Raw genomic sequence first — 16,161 nt, 5'->3', positions numbered from 1 at the left:
TCTCCTTGAGAATACCATTCTTACTACGGAGATAAGTAGTGTCATCTTTTAAAACCAATCCATATTTCTGTAGTGAAAAAATATTTAGTCCTTCAGAAGGGAAGAAGGGGCAGGTTTGTTGACAGACTTTGTCCTTCCTTCAGTTCTTCCATCAGTTTTTAGCAACCTTTGCTGAATTCCCAAATTTTGTGAGTGTCTGTAGCTGATGCCAAAAGAGAGTATGGCATGGTCTTCCAAAGTCAAAAGGATGTAAGAGTACCAGAAAGAAGGAAAAAAGTACATATAACAAACATGTTGTTCTGTAATTCTCATGCCAACCATGTTTTACTGCACAGATAAACCAAGAGATTTTTCAGGGCTAGTTATATTAGATGAGTTTTCCAAAGTCAGTTTGGAAAGATCATAAATCCAAGTCAATTCATGCGTAACAAAATCACTGCCAGATAGATGAATCTTTAAACGCAAAATAAAAAAGTAAAATAACCCCCCATAATTCTAATTCTATTTTGAGGTTATTTTCTTTTCTCTTAACTTTTTTTTTTTTTTTTGGCTTAGTATTTATTGACATGGTTCTTTTCCATAAAGTCTTTACAGACACCTTTTAGGAATAAGTGTGTCCAGACAAAAAGGGCGCATGCATAATCAGTGCCAAAAGAATTAATGAAAAAAAAAAAAAAGTAATTAATTTATTATATATTACTGTTATGAGAGTGATATAACTGTGGCTTTGTTGAAAAACAAAACATGATACAAAACATTAATAAGTATAACTGGCAACAGATAAGGTCATGATATGTTCAATTGTAAGCGCTTCTAGCAAGTTGCTAAAATTATCCATTTATCACAAGATAGTCTTTTTTATCATCTTGTTTTGTTTTTGTTTTTATTATCTGTCTGTCTTGCTCATATTACTGTCTAGTGGGTATAGCCAAAGACACTCTTATCTTGTTTATGTTAATTCTTTTTCCTCGTTTCAGACCATGCTGACTGTGTAGCATCAAATGAAAAACATATTCCTGAGACCAAACCTTCTGCTACTTGATGACCTCTTGGTCATGAACAGCTCTTGAATTCTAGAGTATTCTTATGTTCTCAAAGAAATAAAGACTGTAAATTATATGATATCTCCTTTGAATTCTTTCCTGTGTATTTGAGCTGCAGAGCATGACTAATGCCTGCTTTGGGCCTACAAAGTATTTCCCTGCAGATATAAAGTGAGCATCTCTCTTCAGACGTACAAGATGTCCCACCATCATAATAAGGCATATTTATGTAGCCTTGAGGTGTAAGGTACAGTAGAAACTTTTTTTTTTATTATTATTTTTAAGAATGAATCTCTGGAGATCATCCAGTCCAACGTACATTTCGAAATAAGGCCAGCTTCAATATTATATTAGGCTGCTCAAAGCTTTGCCCAGTCAAGTTTCACAAATCTCCAAAGATGGAGATACACAAGTCCTCTTCAGTGCCCTTGTTGAACCCTGTAAGGTTCATTCCTTAGTCATTCCTTAATCTTGTCAAGGGCCATCTGTATAGCAGTCCTTCTCTCTGGTAAATCAACAGCTCTCCCTGGTGTCATGTATATGCAAAGTTGCTGAATTCCTTCTCATGTTCTAGATCATTACTGAATGTGTTAACAATTACTGGCCTGTTACCATCCCCTGAGGAACAATACTAGTAACCAGCTAGCTGTCAGTCAGTCCGACTTTGAACCTTTGATCTCAGTTTACTAAATTTACTAAAATCTAGGCAGTACTTTAGATACCTTTGTCAAAGGGGTTATTGTCTGAAGTGGCATAGGACTTTTTATCTCATGCAGGGAGAAGAGCATTTGAGATTGCATAAAACATCTTATGTCATGTTTTAAGGAGACTGTGGGGATATGCAAGTCTCTTCATGCAGTGTTTCTGGGACTCATTATGTGAAGTTTCCAAAAGATGGGGAAAAGAAGGAATCAAGTAGATTGGGGAGGAACAAGTGAGAGAAAAGTGGATGAAAGGACCAGTCAAATACAAGTAGACTATTGATCGGTATACTTGTCTGTCTAAGCCCTGCATTTCCTCACTGCAGCCTGTCCTATGTTCTCATTAAATTCTGTTTCTAACTATACTCTAATCCTCTTTTAACCATCTTGACTGCATGGGATAGAATGCAGAAAAAATATGCAATCTGATTCTGAATGTATGCCAAAATCATATGTTTCAAGTAAAAAATACGCAGGTTTTGGATAAAGCATTCAGAAAAGATCATATTTGCAAGAAAAAGCTGTAACAAGGATACTAAAATGATAATAAGTATTTATAGAAGACTCTGGTTACTCAACAGATTATTCATCAATGTACTTTTAAATGACTATCTTTCTCTTTATGTATATGTTTTGTTTGGTGTTCTATTTAACTTCATGAAATACTTGTTAAATAGTTGGTTAATAATGTTGATCTGATTAAATAAGACAAATGTTAACATATTCTTTTCTCCTTATAGAGAGAAAGCTTTTCAGTGTTCAGCAATTTCTGAATAAAAATGCTAAATAATTCATGAAGTATTCAAACTAATGTTTGCAAATATATTAGTAATAGGCTCTGACGTAATACAATACACTCTCAGATATCCAATTAAGTGAATTTAGAATTCTTTGCAGCAATCCCAGTTTACCATTGGATTACAAGAGCTTTTGGACAGTGACTCCTTCAATCTGTTACTTACTAATTTATCTTTGACTATTAAAACAGAAGAGCTGAGTAAAATGTGTCTCTTATCAGTTTTGAATGACATAAGCACCTCTCTTTATATATGAGGTTAAGCTGTTGAATTCTAAAGGATTTGTAGGTGAACTGTCTTTAAGCAGTAGATAAAGAAAATTAAAGTAATCTATGTGTAAACGAGAAAAATATTCTGAGAACATATGGAGATAAAATTGATCCAATATGCAGCCTGTATAGACAGGAGATAATGGGAAGTACTTGTGTTTTACTTTTTTTCCCTGTAGCTGCCTTGAATTCCGGAAATATTCTGTTTCTTGCAGCTTCTTTCTTTTATAATGAACAGTCACATTTTTCAGTTTTTCAGAAAATTCAGAAAACTAGTTCTACCATTCTAAGGCTGCTACATGAGCACACACACACACACAAAAAAAAAAAAAAAAAAAACAACACAACAACAACAACAAAAAAAACCATACAAAATCATAATATTTTCATTTGTCTGGGAATTGTAAAAGTGTCATGGGAAATACAATTGAAAACAGCATTTTGCACTTTTGATGTGACTTTGTGTGATACATTCCATGGTGAATTCTCACATGAACTTGAGATTCAAGGCTAGTTTATTCTCTGCTTATTTGCAAGCAGAATATTTAAACTATATGGTGGGATCTGCGTTTGCAGGTAACAGTGTAAATGTTTGTCATATCAAACTCCCAAGTACATACCTGTCTATACATTATGTCACAACAGCAAAGTTCAGGGCAGGCTGACCATGGCATTTGAAACAGTCATTCCCTCTGTGTTGTGGTTTTTCTAATGGGCAACTAAAAACCACCACAGTTACTCTCTCAATCCCACTGCTCAAAGGAAAAGAGTGACAAAATATGATGAAAAAGGGCTCCAGGGTTGCAATAAGGACAGGGAGACACTCACCAATTACCATCATGGGCAAAAAACAACTCAGCACAGGGAGATTTTTTTTGCTAACAGACTAAAACAGTGAAAAAATAAAAATTAAACTAAAAACACCTTCCTCTCCATCCTATCCAGTTCTGCTCCCCCCAAGGAGCGCAGGGGAACAGGGAATGGGAGCTGTGGTCAGTCCCTGATGCTTTGTCTCCGCCGCTCCTTCACAGTCACTCTCTGATCCTGCTCCACGTGGGGTCCCTCCCACGGGATGCTGTCCTTCCTAAACTGAGTCTGGGGGCTGCCCACAGGCAGCAGCTCTTCAAGAACTGCTCCCACATGGCTCCCTCTGTACCATGGGGTCCATCCATCAGGAGCAAACTGCTCCAGCACGGGTCCCCCATGGGTGGCAGCTCCCCCCAGAGTCCCTGCTCCTGCGTGGGCTCCTCTCCACGGGCTGCAGCTCCAGCCTGGGGCCTGCTCCTGCAGGGGCTCTCTATGGGCCACAGCCTCCTTCAGGCCACATCCACCTGCTCCACCAGGGCCTACTCCACAGGCTGCAGCATGGAGATCTGCTCCATGTGGGACCCATGGGCTGCAGGGGTACAGCCTGCTCCACCAGGGACCTCTCCACAGGCTGCAGGTGAACTTTTGCTCCGGTGCCTGGAGTACCTAGCGAAGTACCTTCTTCTGCAACCTTGATGTAGCCTTTAGGCTTGTTTCTACTTACATTTTCTCACTCCTCTCTCCTAGCTGCTGTTTTTTTTTTTTTGTTGTTGTTTGTTTGTTTTTTTGTTTTGTTTTGTTTTTGTTTTTTTTTTTTTTTGTTTTTCTCTTTCTTAACTCTGCTGTAGCAGAGGCCCACCTAGTGTCTTTCCCTGTTTCAGCTCTGTCCCACAGAGACCATCTCTGCAGCCCCTCAGCTACCAAAACCTTGCCACATAAACCAAATACATTATGCCAGTTGCTGATGGTATCTGATTCATTACGAAAAATGTGAGAAAAAAAAAAAAAAAAGGTGTGTGTGTGGGGGGGGGGGGGGATTGTTGCGATACCCCAGATTCACAGATCTTGGAGATACCATGTCTTAGCAATCATATAAATGCATAGAAGATGACAGAATGCTGTCTTACAAGGAAGCTATGCTATGGGCATCTATTTTGCTTTGAATATGAATCAAGTATGAATTAAATGCCACTTTGTGCAATCTAATATACCTCAGGGAAAAAAAAAGCTCTTACAAAGTATCTCCATGTTCTAGCAATAAAAGTTATCATTAGATGCATACTGTGTAAACATTCAGTTGAAAGAATGGGTTTTCCCAGAAACAGAGATTACTTTCCACTTATCCCTTTCAAAAATCCGTATCATGGTTCAGCACATATCAAAATAACCAGGGAATATCTTCCAGAGAGTGCAGAATGTATAAATAATTAGAAAGCTGCAAATTTTCATAGATTTCCACCTTCCCCCTCCCCCCCCCCCAAAAAAAAAATATAAAAAGAGCATTTAAAGGCTGCACTTGTCTAGTTTAAAAAAAAAAAAAAAAAAAAAAATTATATCCCAATATCAGCTTCCAAATGATTAAGACTTGTATCTTTATGTTCATATAACTTTGAAACAGAAAGTATTAGCTCATTATTCACTACAGACTAGTTTCTGAAAATATAAAGAATATTGTCTCTACTGGGTCAGTCTTGCACTGAACACTTTGCTACAGAATTTAATTTACTTTAGATCAATAACTTCATTTTAACTTTCTCAAAGGCTGCAGCTCTTTGGGCTCAGAGCTTTATTGTGGACCTGTTTCTAAAATGGTTATGTTGGACATTTGGCCACAATCCTAAAATAAGATCTCTTAGAGTCAACACAAGGATCTAGATATAGTCTCTTTGCTGTTAACTTTCTTACTCTACAAGCAAGCTAATATGATTCTGATTTATTTTTATCTTATAGGAAACTTACTAAAAAGTATATGATAAGTGTGTAAGGAAAACCCGCTGTGACAGTTCTAGCTTATTTGGTTAGCATCTATGAATAAATAAACAACTGAGCTGGTGCCACCTTTTATAGCTATTCTTTTTCTCAGCTGGATGTTAACAGATTATCTTCTTTTCCCTGAGCTTTTCCTTTTTATGTGCTCTAGACCTGAATTAACAGGTCATTATTTTGTGATTTTTTTCCACGCTGATGGTACAGTGCAGTAATTGCACAGGCCAGCATACACATTTTAAGGCTTTTATTTTGGGCATTTTCAGAGAGAAACAGATTGGACTGTGATGTGTCATTACTGCAGTGTTACTATAAATAACACTGCAAAAATATTACTAAAAAATGAACCTATATGGGGGGTGCAGAGGTTAAAAAGACTTTGAAGATTCCTTTATTGAAAAGCAACCATTGTTCATTGTTCCATTGGAATGCACTCTAATATGAGTTTAATAACTGAGGCTTCAGCAGACATCAATCAGTTACCTTCTAGTTACCTTTCACATTTAAAAATGTGATCAGTTTGATCTAAACTATTGTAATTTGTCAGGAATTTTGTACAAAACCTAAATCGGAACAAAATAAGCAAGATTGAGAGAGCATGACAATATTGGGCCTTAAGGGCAATATGTATGTTAATTAATTTTAATTATGTTTCTAAATTTAATTACTTGTTTTAAGGTGTCCTGTTCACCAGTAAACCAAAATTAGTAAATAACACTAAAGACAAGACAATTATTCTATGGTTATAAATGTTGAATAAGGGCATCTCCTTTAAAATTAAGAGCAAACAAATTTTGCAGGATGAAACCAGAATCAATATAATCTTAGACCTCAGAAGTGCAAGTAGGGCTAAGTAACAGAAACCGTTCATTTCAGTTTTCCCTCTGCAAGCTCCAGAAGGGCACCAGCTTCAGCAGGATTTTGTCCCAGGATAATTTCTGCTCATTGAACCAGTAGACTGTTTATGGAGAAGCTAGAAATGTGGCAGCCTTTTATTTTTAATGTTCTTTTTGCAGGGATAGGGGTAATATTGAATGAGAGCAAGATGAAGAGCAGATTTAGGGTGATAACATTGCAAACACTGTTGCTATTTCTACCAAAAAAAAAAATGAAAGGACTATGTGTTTTTGTGGTAATAGGAGGAAGAAGGAATAAACCTTTAGGAATGATAACAAGTTCAGGAAAGCTGAAAATTGAGAAAATGGCGAGATGGCAGTATGCCAGTTAGCTAAAATGAGAATATTTTATTCAATATCCATAAGTTTCCCTGTACTCCTTTCCTCCCAGTTTGCACATGTACAAATTTCACAATGAAAAAACTACATTCACTGCAGTAATTGTTAAATGTTGATATTTATATTGATCTAATACCTCCTACAAGCAATAACTAATAGGTCTACCTTTTGTACCCTTTTTATTTTTTTTTAAGGGAGAGAGGTTGTTTTTTTTTCATTTATTTGTTTTGTTTTGTTTCATTTTGGTCTTTAAGCATGGCTGCTATCCAGTGTTTATTAAAACAGTCCTATTACAAACAAACCGAAAGAGCATGTATACTCTTGGATTTTTTGGACTCACAGCTAGCTGAGTGTAAGGGTGAGTCCTTCCACTGTATACGCAGTGGGTTAGGTTTTAATTCATCTCAGAGCTGCATTACTTGCCCTGTGCCCTTTATAAACGTGAATTTCAAGTACTGGAGAGTTGTTTGTGACTCTATGTGTGGCACACTTCATCAAAAAACAGTGCTGTGCATTAACCCACCCACTCACCATCACCTTGCATGTTAGCATAGTGCAAGTTAAGAATTAGCATGAAAAAGAGTTCTTTGTCTCCAAAGGAAGAATTTACTTCAGGTTTTGTTTTATGCTAATTTATTTTATTTTTCAAAGACTAGGTTATGGTTTTTTCTTCCTTGGAATTTTGTTGTTTATAACTTTCCTTTCTAAAATCATTTGAACCTGTAAAAAAATCATATCACCATCCTGTAGTGAAGAGAGAATGTAAACCTCTGAGCCGCATCTATTTTGAAGTTTGCATTGCGAAGTCCAGTTCTGTTAAAGTGATAAAAGGCAGGAAGAAGAGAAAGAAGCAAATAGCCTCATTCCTTTGCAACAGTTAAGGTTTTGTAGATGTGAACCACTCTGTAAATGTGTTCATAACAGTGCATGAAATCATTCTTCACTGAAGATGAACAATATAGGATACTTGCCAAGACACATTTGAAAAGGAACCCTGACTCTCATTAATTCTCTTTGGGTAGCAGGTATCTTCCTTTGAAAGGCTGATTGCTTTTATGCATTTGAAACTGTACCCAGATGTACTTTTATGTGAAATAAAGAATCTATATGCAAAATCATGTTTCGTTTTAAAATATTAATCTATTAATTTTGACAAGTACTAGGGACCTATAATGTAAAGCAAAAGAAACTTATTAGCAATAGACTTCTGAAAGAGAAACTATATTTCTCTCTTTATATTAACCCTGAATATTCCACATTTTTCTTTTCCCCTTTTTAAATGAATGGTGCATTGTAAGTGTACTGTTATTATTGGGATGCTTTTTACCAAATTAGAGTGTTATATTACACCTGGAGGCTTTGGAACTTTCATCAACCACACTGTCTTTTTTAATTGCTCATCATCTGTTAGCTTCATTTTACCAACAATATTATAGCTCTATTCTGGAAGAGTACAAATTGTCTAAAGAATTGCCTGACTAGAATTAACATAATCATTTCCTCCATTTTTATTCATATCCCAAAAGCACAATTGAAAGGAGTCATTTGGATCACTGTTAGTAAGAAGAATCATATGTCTAAAGGTGAGACTAAGTCTATGTTTAGATATACTGAAAAGGACTTTCATTTGTTGAGCAACATCTTCTTTTAGCTTAAATGGCATACTCCATTTTAATTTCCTATTTTTTCTAGAGTTTCTGCTCTAGTAGATTATTCTTTTAATTGAATGGGAAAAGAAAACCAAGATATCCAACAGTGCCAAAGAATGGAACATAAAAAATATCACATTTCTTTTCCACTCTCCTGCTCATTTTTGGAAGAAAACATTCACCAAGTATCAAATCCAATATAACACCTCAAATATACATACCTGAATACATGCTTAGTTTAGCTTGATTACTTTAACTTATCAGCGTTAAATTTATTGAAGGAATTCTTTTCTCAGTAACACTATACATACAGTAGGGTGTTTGTTGAACTACACTAGGGTTGTTGTGAATACTCCTAATTTCTTGGTGGGAAAGAATGTAAAGCCAAATACTTTTTTTTTTTTTTTTTTTTAAAGCTGCTGGGAAGGCACTAAGGTTTTTCAAAATGTCATTGTCCTGCTGCCTACATACCCTGGAAACTATTTAACAGTGCATGGAGAAGAAAGTAATAGAATATTGGATTAATTGTTCTTGCTGTTACTCAACCATAATGAGGTCTGAAACACTTGAAGAGATGGCAGGTCCCAGCTGGATAGTACTGTAGCTTAACCAGTAACAGCTAAGGCAAGGAGCCAAAACAGACATGAGCTTACTCAAATCAGAAACACCTGAAATAGAAATAAAAGAGGAGTAAAAACAGGCTTGCAGCCAGAAGCTTACTCAGGACTACTAACAGATCTGCTGCAGTCAAATCTGATTTGTGTAAATACTTCTTTTATTTAATTTCAACAGTCTTTCTATGCTAAAACAGCCTTGCTGAAAAATATTTAAGCTGGAATATAACAAAGTCTGTCTTCGTACTGTATTAAGGTTTTGTCAGTCTTGCTTGAAAAAAATATGCATTTTTTTTTACCTTTGATACTACAGGAGATAATTTGCAGTAAGAGAAACTGTTGAATGAGAAGATATGATTGATAAAGGAAAAAGGTCAGTTTCTTTATAATTATTACACACAGAGAAAATATGAAGAAAGTGAACTTGTACCACATTGCAAATAAAACTAGTAAGTGGACATTTTAATATAAAGCTGTTTTTTTGTTTATTTTTTTTAAAAAAAGATATATTAAGTTGTACATAACTATGTTCTCTTTGTTATTATTTTAAGGCACAGAAATATTATATAATCCTATTTGAGGTACTGGTCTACAACATTTGACCACACTTACAAGTACAAGTGTAAAATCAATTCTCTGCACTCCCGTTTATCTTCGTACTGGTGTTAGTTGGCTCTCTAGCAGAATGACTCTTCTGAAGAGGTAGTTATTTCACTTCAGAGTGGCATTTCAGAAGACTTAAATGGTCTAAAGAGATGGCATGTGACCTTTAGGAATATTTTAGGTCTGTTTTCCTTCTGAAGAAGAAGAATTTAACCCTGTGTGGTTGTATTTGTCCCTTACTACGTTCTTGAGCATCTCAAAATAATATGACATTTTCTTGTTTCAAAAATATTTACTGTCAACCAGACTAAGTGTTTTTTACTGTGGATAGAAAATTAGATTAAATCTACTAATCTCCTGCTTTTTTGGTGAACATTTTGAGAATATTAACTTGTTTCATTTATAATTTTGCAGGTCATTACCGGAACTTCAAGTTTTATGATTTTTTTAATCACTGTTTCTAAGATAGTTGGTATTTGTCTAATGAAATAATAACAGAGGTCTTGAATTCCAGAAGTTCTGCTGAGTAACACTCTAGTTTAGAACAACAACAACAAAAGTAAACTAAAAATTCTTCAATATACGCCAATCAAAACAATCATCAGTACTTTAGAATACCTACCCCCAAAAAAAAGAATGCCTCAGAAATAAATTCAGACCATGAAAAATGTCTTAAAGCACCTGATGATAATAGAGATCAATATCTAATGAACCCTGAGCAATGCACTATTACAAAATTTGGCTACATAACAAATTATAATGGATAACAACAACAAAAACAAATAAATATAAGGAAATGCTTGACATGTGCAACCGAAAGTAATATAGAAGGAATAAAAGTACATCATCATACACAAAGTATGTCTGGATAATAACTGGATAAACAATCCATCAGAGATCTGAAAACAAGAAGAGTTAAAGAATCAAAAGTAGTGCAGAAGCTGACCACACTAATGGGGGTATTGCTAAAAATTCCTTAATTTACTTTGGCTATATATTTTTATATAGGAGAACTGAAAACTTGTAGGGTAAAGGTAAAAGTTCTTATGTTTTCCAGAGGATTCTTGCAGGAGTAGTAGTTTCACTTATAAATTACATCTCATTGAATTCTCAGCATTATCAGACTACAGTGAATTGCACAGATCAGCTCTGGTATGATAAAACATAAAGAAATGAAATGTATCATTATGCATATGATTTAAAGGTTTTGTAGTCTAGCCCTTACTTATTGTTATGCCATTTTTAAACTACAGCCTGACAGGGCAATTCAGACGTTGGATTTTACAGGACTAATATAGGCCCCGAAGTAGGAAGCTCAACTCCATTCATAGGAAAAAAAAAAAGGCTTCTTCAGGGACTAACTGGGGATTTTAAATCTGGTGTGCTAAATTGTTCTCTAGAGCATCCCCCAGACAACTGTGTATAAAACAGGTTTCCTGAAAGAGGCAGCTATATTATACACTAGTAGCTATGCCATGCAAACATCTTTTCCCTTTCTGATTAAAGTTTGAATTAAACTAATTCAAAGTGGCTTTCCAAAGTGAAACTATTCTCAAGCTTCTTTCATATGAAAACACAACACAGAACACAAACTTCCATTTTCCTAAATGGAGAGAAATCTCCATTTATAAATGTAGCTTAGATACTCCTGCTTACAGGAATTTACCTTAATTAGTATAGTAATGTCAGCCTTAGCTTTCAAGTTCCTTTAATTTCCTCTCCTGTTAGAAATATTTCACAGAGTCTCACACATTTATAAACCCAACTGACAGTTTAAATACTTTCATGGTTTTCCCATTTATTCTTGTGTCAAAACTGTCCTTTTACACTACAAATTTTCTGCCTTCTAATGAAAAATAAATAAATTAAATCCCCCCTCAGCATATGCTTTTTTAGATGTAACAATTTCCATAATCTTCTTCATCTTAGCCATCTAAGTGTCTTCTCCCTCTATCCTCAACCTCATTGTCCTATGTGAAAGAAAAACATTTCTTCCTTTATTGCAATATCTAAATCGTCTTCAGTCTTGACTTCTTGTTATCTGTGCAATGCCTGTAATTCTTGCATCTCTATTTACATATTTCTTATTTTTCTATTTATTTATACTGAAAAAAAGCTTTTTGTCTCTGTTTTATTTGCTATAAACATATCAATCTTTTTCTTTTATTCATGTTATTTCTCTACTTTTTGAATTCTAGGCTGTAGCCTTCAAGGTTGATCAAATTTTTTTCATTCCTCAAAATCTCTTCTCATTGTGATTGAAGCACATGCTTATTATAAATCTCTATCGGGCAGAAAAAAAGAAAAAAAAAGTGTTATGGAGTGTCAGAACATGTTAAAAGATATGTTAGAAGGTTCTTCTAAGTCACAGGAAGAAGCAGTAACCCAATCATATTATGAAGATCAGTATTCTCTCTTGCGAGTGAGTGACACTTTTCTGAGGAACAGAAGTGGTTGCACTTAAAACATTTAAATTTCTGTTGAAAGTAGTCTGTGAAACCAAAAATAGAGAAGCAGAGGCATATCTTGGGACAGGGAATACTTGACATTACAAAGAACAGCCAACAACAAATTCAGAAAAATGTTGTGGATGAGACTGACAGCCTTAAAAATATGGTTTTAATATATATATCTTGCAGAATGGGGACAAAAAAAATAATGATTGCACCAGGTTATGCAAAACATTCCACTAACCAAGTAGCCTCTGACAGCAGACAAGCTTGGTTGCCCAAGTAAGGATATAAGACTTGGTTAAGAATATGGTATTTCCCCTTGCTTATTTCCTCCATCCCCATCACTTGTAATATATTTACTACCTCAGTCAGGGGTATCTGATAGGCTTTTATTAACCCTCTGTATACACCTGTTCCACATCCTTGTACAGATTCCCTTTGTCTGACTTCTGTCAGACTTCCGTCCTTTACAAGAGTCTGGTATATTCCCTATCTTAAACACACACAACTTAATTTGCCCCTGCCCTTAACCCCTGCCATGATATCTGAGTTCGCTTTGAATCTGAAATTCTGAGCCTTGCCAAGCACCCTAAAAAATTGTGAAATGGTGCCTAGTTTTCTGACAGTTTGTCCTCAGGGCATTACTTTATCCATGTTGCATGCAGTCAGACTACGACCCTTATGCCTCGACAAGAAAATAATTGATTTTGGAACAGATGTGCTCTGCTTACACTCTGCTAATGCTCCTCTATTAGCCATGATAGAATTCACCAAATGCATGTTTTTCTATAGAACAAACGTGCATTTACTCCACATGCACCACAGCACAGAGCTTCAAAGACTGTTGATGCTTCACGCAACTCAGCAGGGGATTATAAAGTGTCTTGCCCAACCCATATCCTCCATTTATTTCGCCAGGTTCTCAGAGTATATTAATTACCTAAACTTTACTACAGTGATAAGGCTACATCAGTAAATGGTGAGCATTTCCTACATCTTAAGGAAGACTTCTTGATCCTTTCCCAGGCTGGATTTTTGAGAGAACTTTTGTCCATTTATCAGTAAAACTATTATCATTATCTTCAGCCATGATGAAATAGAAACAAGTCCTAAAGAACTGTACTTCTATATGATCAAAAATCTCAGGTGGTGCAGTCTTTCAAGCACTTTGTTAAGATGCCTGACACTAAAATGAGTAGTAGTCTGCCGTAACTCACTGTCACACACTGCCTTATAAATTGCACACTTATTTCAGATACAAGAGCATCAGCAGTGTGGCTTGTCTTCCTCCCTTCCTCCCCCCATTTTTTTTTAATGATCCTAAATTATGTTCAAATGTCATTTAGGCAAAGTTTCCTTTTTTAATTTCTTTTTGTTATCCATATAGAAGGGCTCCCATGAAGCAGACAAGCATAGTTCACTAAATTGGAGAATCCTTATCAGTTTAACCAAAGCTTGAGTCTTTATCTATTAGTGAGGCATGAAAGCCATAATCTGTCAGTGGAGTTTCTGGCATTATAGTCACTATCTCAGCAGTTCTATGTCAGTTCACTTTTTCCAGGTATTTTAAGCTTTGTAAAGTTAGAGTTAACATGGTCGTTGTAGCATTTCTTCAGATAAAAGTGTATGAATTTTCCTATTCTCAGTCACTTTACTAACTCAAATGAAATACCAGAAGTGCGCAATATTTACCAGATACCAGCGATGTCTTAGATTTCTGACCTGCAAAAGAATTCTCCAATTCCAAATGTCAGTCCTTGAAGTGGGCAGAAGCCAAGAACACAAAATTATTTTCAATAGAAAAAATAAGTATCTTCTTTGTAAGCATTGAAAGATTTGAGTCACGACTGTGTTACCCTTACCTGGGAGTTTGGTGATTCTTAGGTGCAAACATTTAGGGCAGGAGCCCAGAAAGTCAGTTCAGCACACTTAATGTATCTAACGCGTAGTTAGCCTAAACACCATTGTATTAAAACTCCTTAGTGAGTGACACTGGTTCAACCTCTGGAGAGCAGAGTTAAGAAGGGGGGGAAAAAAATGCTGTGCAACAGCAGCCAGGAGAGAGGAATGTGAACCAGCCCTGCAGCCCCCAAGGTCAGTGCAGCAGGAGGGCAGGAGGTGTTCCAGGCACACAGCAGCAGTTCCCCTACGGCCTGTGGAGAGGCCCCTAGTGGAGCAGGCTGTCCCCCTGCAGCCCATGGGTCCCACATGGAGCAGATCTCCATGCTGCAGCCCCCCCATGGGTGGAGGAGCCCCCGGTGGAGCAGGTGGATGTGGCCTGGAGGAGTCTGCAGCACATGGAGAGTCCCCACAGGAGCAGGCCCAGTGCCAGAGCTGCAGCCCGTGGAGAGGAGCCCACGCAGGAGCAGGGGCTCTGGGGGGAGCTGCCACCCGTGGGGGACCCGTGCTGGAGCAGTTTGCTCCTGATGGATGGACCCCGTAGTACAGAGCCATGTGGGAGCAGATCTTGAAGAGCTGCTGCCTGTTGGTAGCCCCCACAGGCTCAGTTTAGGAAGGACAGCATCCCGTGGGAGGGACCCCACATGGAGCAGGGTCAGAGAGTGACTGTGAAGGAGCTGCGGAGATGAAGCATTAAGGACCAACCACAGCCCCTATTACTGCATTCCCCTGTGCTGCTCGGGGGGAGGTGGTAGAAGAGGGTGGCTGGAAGAGAAGGTATTTTTTGTTTGTTTCTTTGTTTGTTTCTCAGTGCTCTGTCTTGTTACTCATAGGTAATTGTCCTGATTTAACCCAGCCGGCAGCTAAACACCACACAGCCATTCGCTCACCCTCCCCCCTCCCTCTCTGGGACGGGGGAGAGAGATGGAAAGTGAAGCCCGTGAGTTGAGATAAAGACAGTTTAATAAGACAAAATAATTAATAATAATAACAATAATAATAATAATAATAATAATAATAATAATAATAATAATAATACAATGATTATAATAGTACTACTAATAATAATGTGTACAAACAAGTGATGCACAATGCAATTGCTCACCACTCGCTGACCGATGCCCAGCCTAACCCCAAGCAGTCCGGCCCCCTCCCCCCGGCTAGCCACCCCTATATATTGTTTAGCATGACGTCAGATGGTATGGAATACCCCTTTGGCTAGTTTGTGTCACCTGTCCTGGGTCTGTCCCCTCCCAGCTCTTACTGCACCCCCAGCCTGCCTGTTGGCAGGACAGAGCAAGAAGCTGAGATGTCCTTGGTTTGGTATAAGCACTGCTCTGCAACAATTAAAACATCGGGGCGTTATCAGCACTCTTCTCATCCTAAGCCAAAACATAACATTGTACCAGCTACAAGAAGAAAATTAACTCTGTTCTAACTGAAACCAGGACAGTAATAAATATTATTAATCTCCCTATGCTGAGTCTGTTTTGCCTGTGACAATAACTGATGAGTGATCTCCCTGTCCTTATCTCAACCCTTGAGCTCTTTTCATCACATTTACTCCCCCTTTCCCTTTGAGGATGGGGAGTGAGACAGCAGTTTTGGTGGAGCTCAAGTGCCCAGCTGGGTAAAACCACCATGCCTAGATAACCTAAAAGCTTTCCGCAGTCCTAAACTTAGGCACTCTACATCCTTATTAATATCCTTCTGGAGAATTATGTACCTATGTCCTAACTTACTCCGTTGCCATCCAGAGTTTAGATGGTAGAGGATGCAGCACCTATGTTTGCCTAACAGCCCAAGGTTTTCTCATCGGCTGTGCTTCTGTTCTAGAGAGACAGGCCCACCTCAGAGGGAAATTGAGCTTGTGAGGAGGGGGAAGGCTAGAGGACAGCAGCTAGAGGAGGAGGATACACAGTATTTTCTCGCCCTGTTGAAGTTGGCAGCAGGAGAAAAAGAAGTCATAAAAAGTCAGATGGAGACTAAGCAAGCAAAATGAAGACAGTAGTCTGTGGAAGAGGTATGGGATAGGCAAAGGTCCGGATATGTGTCCTACTTCCAGGATTTGGTCTTTCTTTTCCTCCAGTGACTGTGTGTTCACA

General features: G+C 37.3%; 1 long non-coding RNA gene across 1 annotated transcript; it reads left to right on the top strand.

Moving 5' to 3' along the window:
• The first annotated feature begins 9,178 nt into the window (after window positions 1-9,178).
• LOC119715777 (uncharacterized) lies at window positions 9,179-10,576 on the top strand. The gene is made up of 3 exons (XR_005263189.2): window positions 9,179-9,249; window positions 9,415-9,550; window positions 10,119-10,576. It is a non-coding gene; the product is annotated as an uncharacterized lncRNA (long non-coding RNA).
• The last annotated feature ends 5,585 nt before the right edge of the window (window positions 10,577-16,161 follow it).

This window comes from Anas platyrhynchos, chromosome 2, assembly GCF_047663525.1.
Source record: "Anas platyrhynchos isolate ZD024472 breed Pekin duck chromosome 2, IASCAAS_PekinDuck_T2T, whole genome shotgun sequence".
Taxonomy (NCBI): Eukaryota; Metazoa; Chordata; class Aves; order Anseriformes; family Anatidae; genus Anas; species Anas platyrhynchos.
This window is presented reverse-complemented; position numbering and strand designations above follow the sequence as displayed.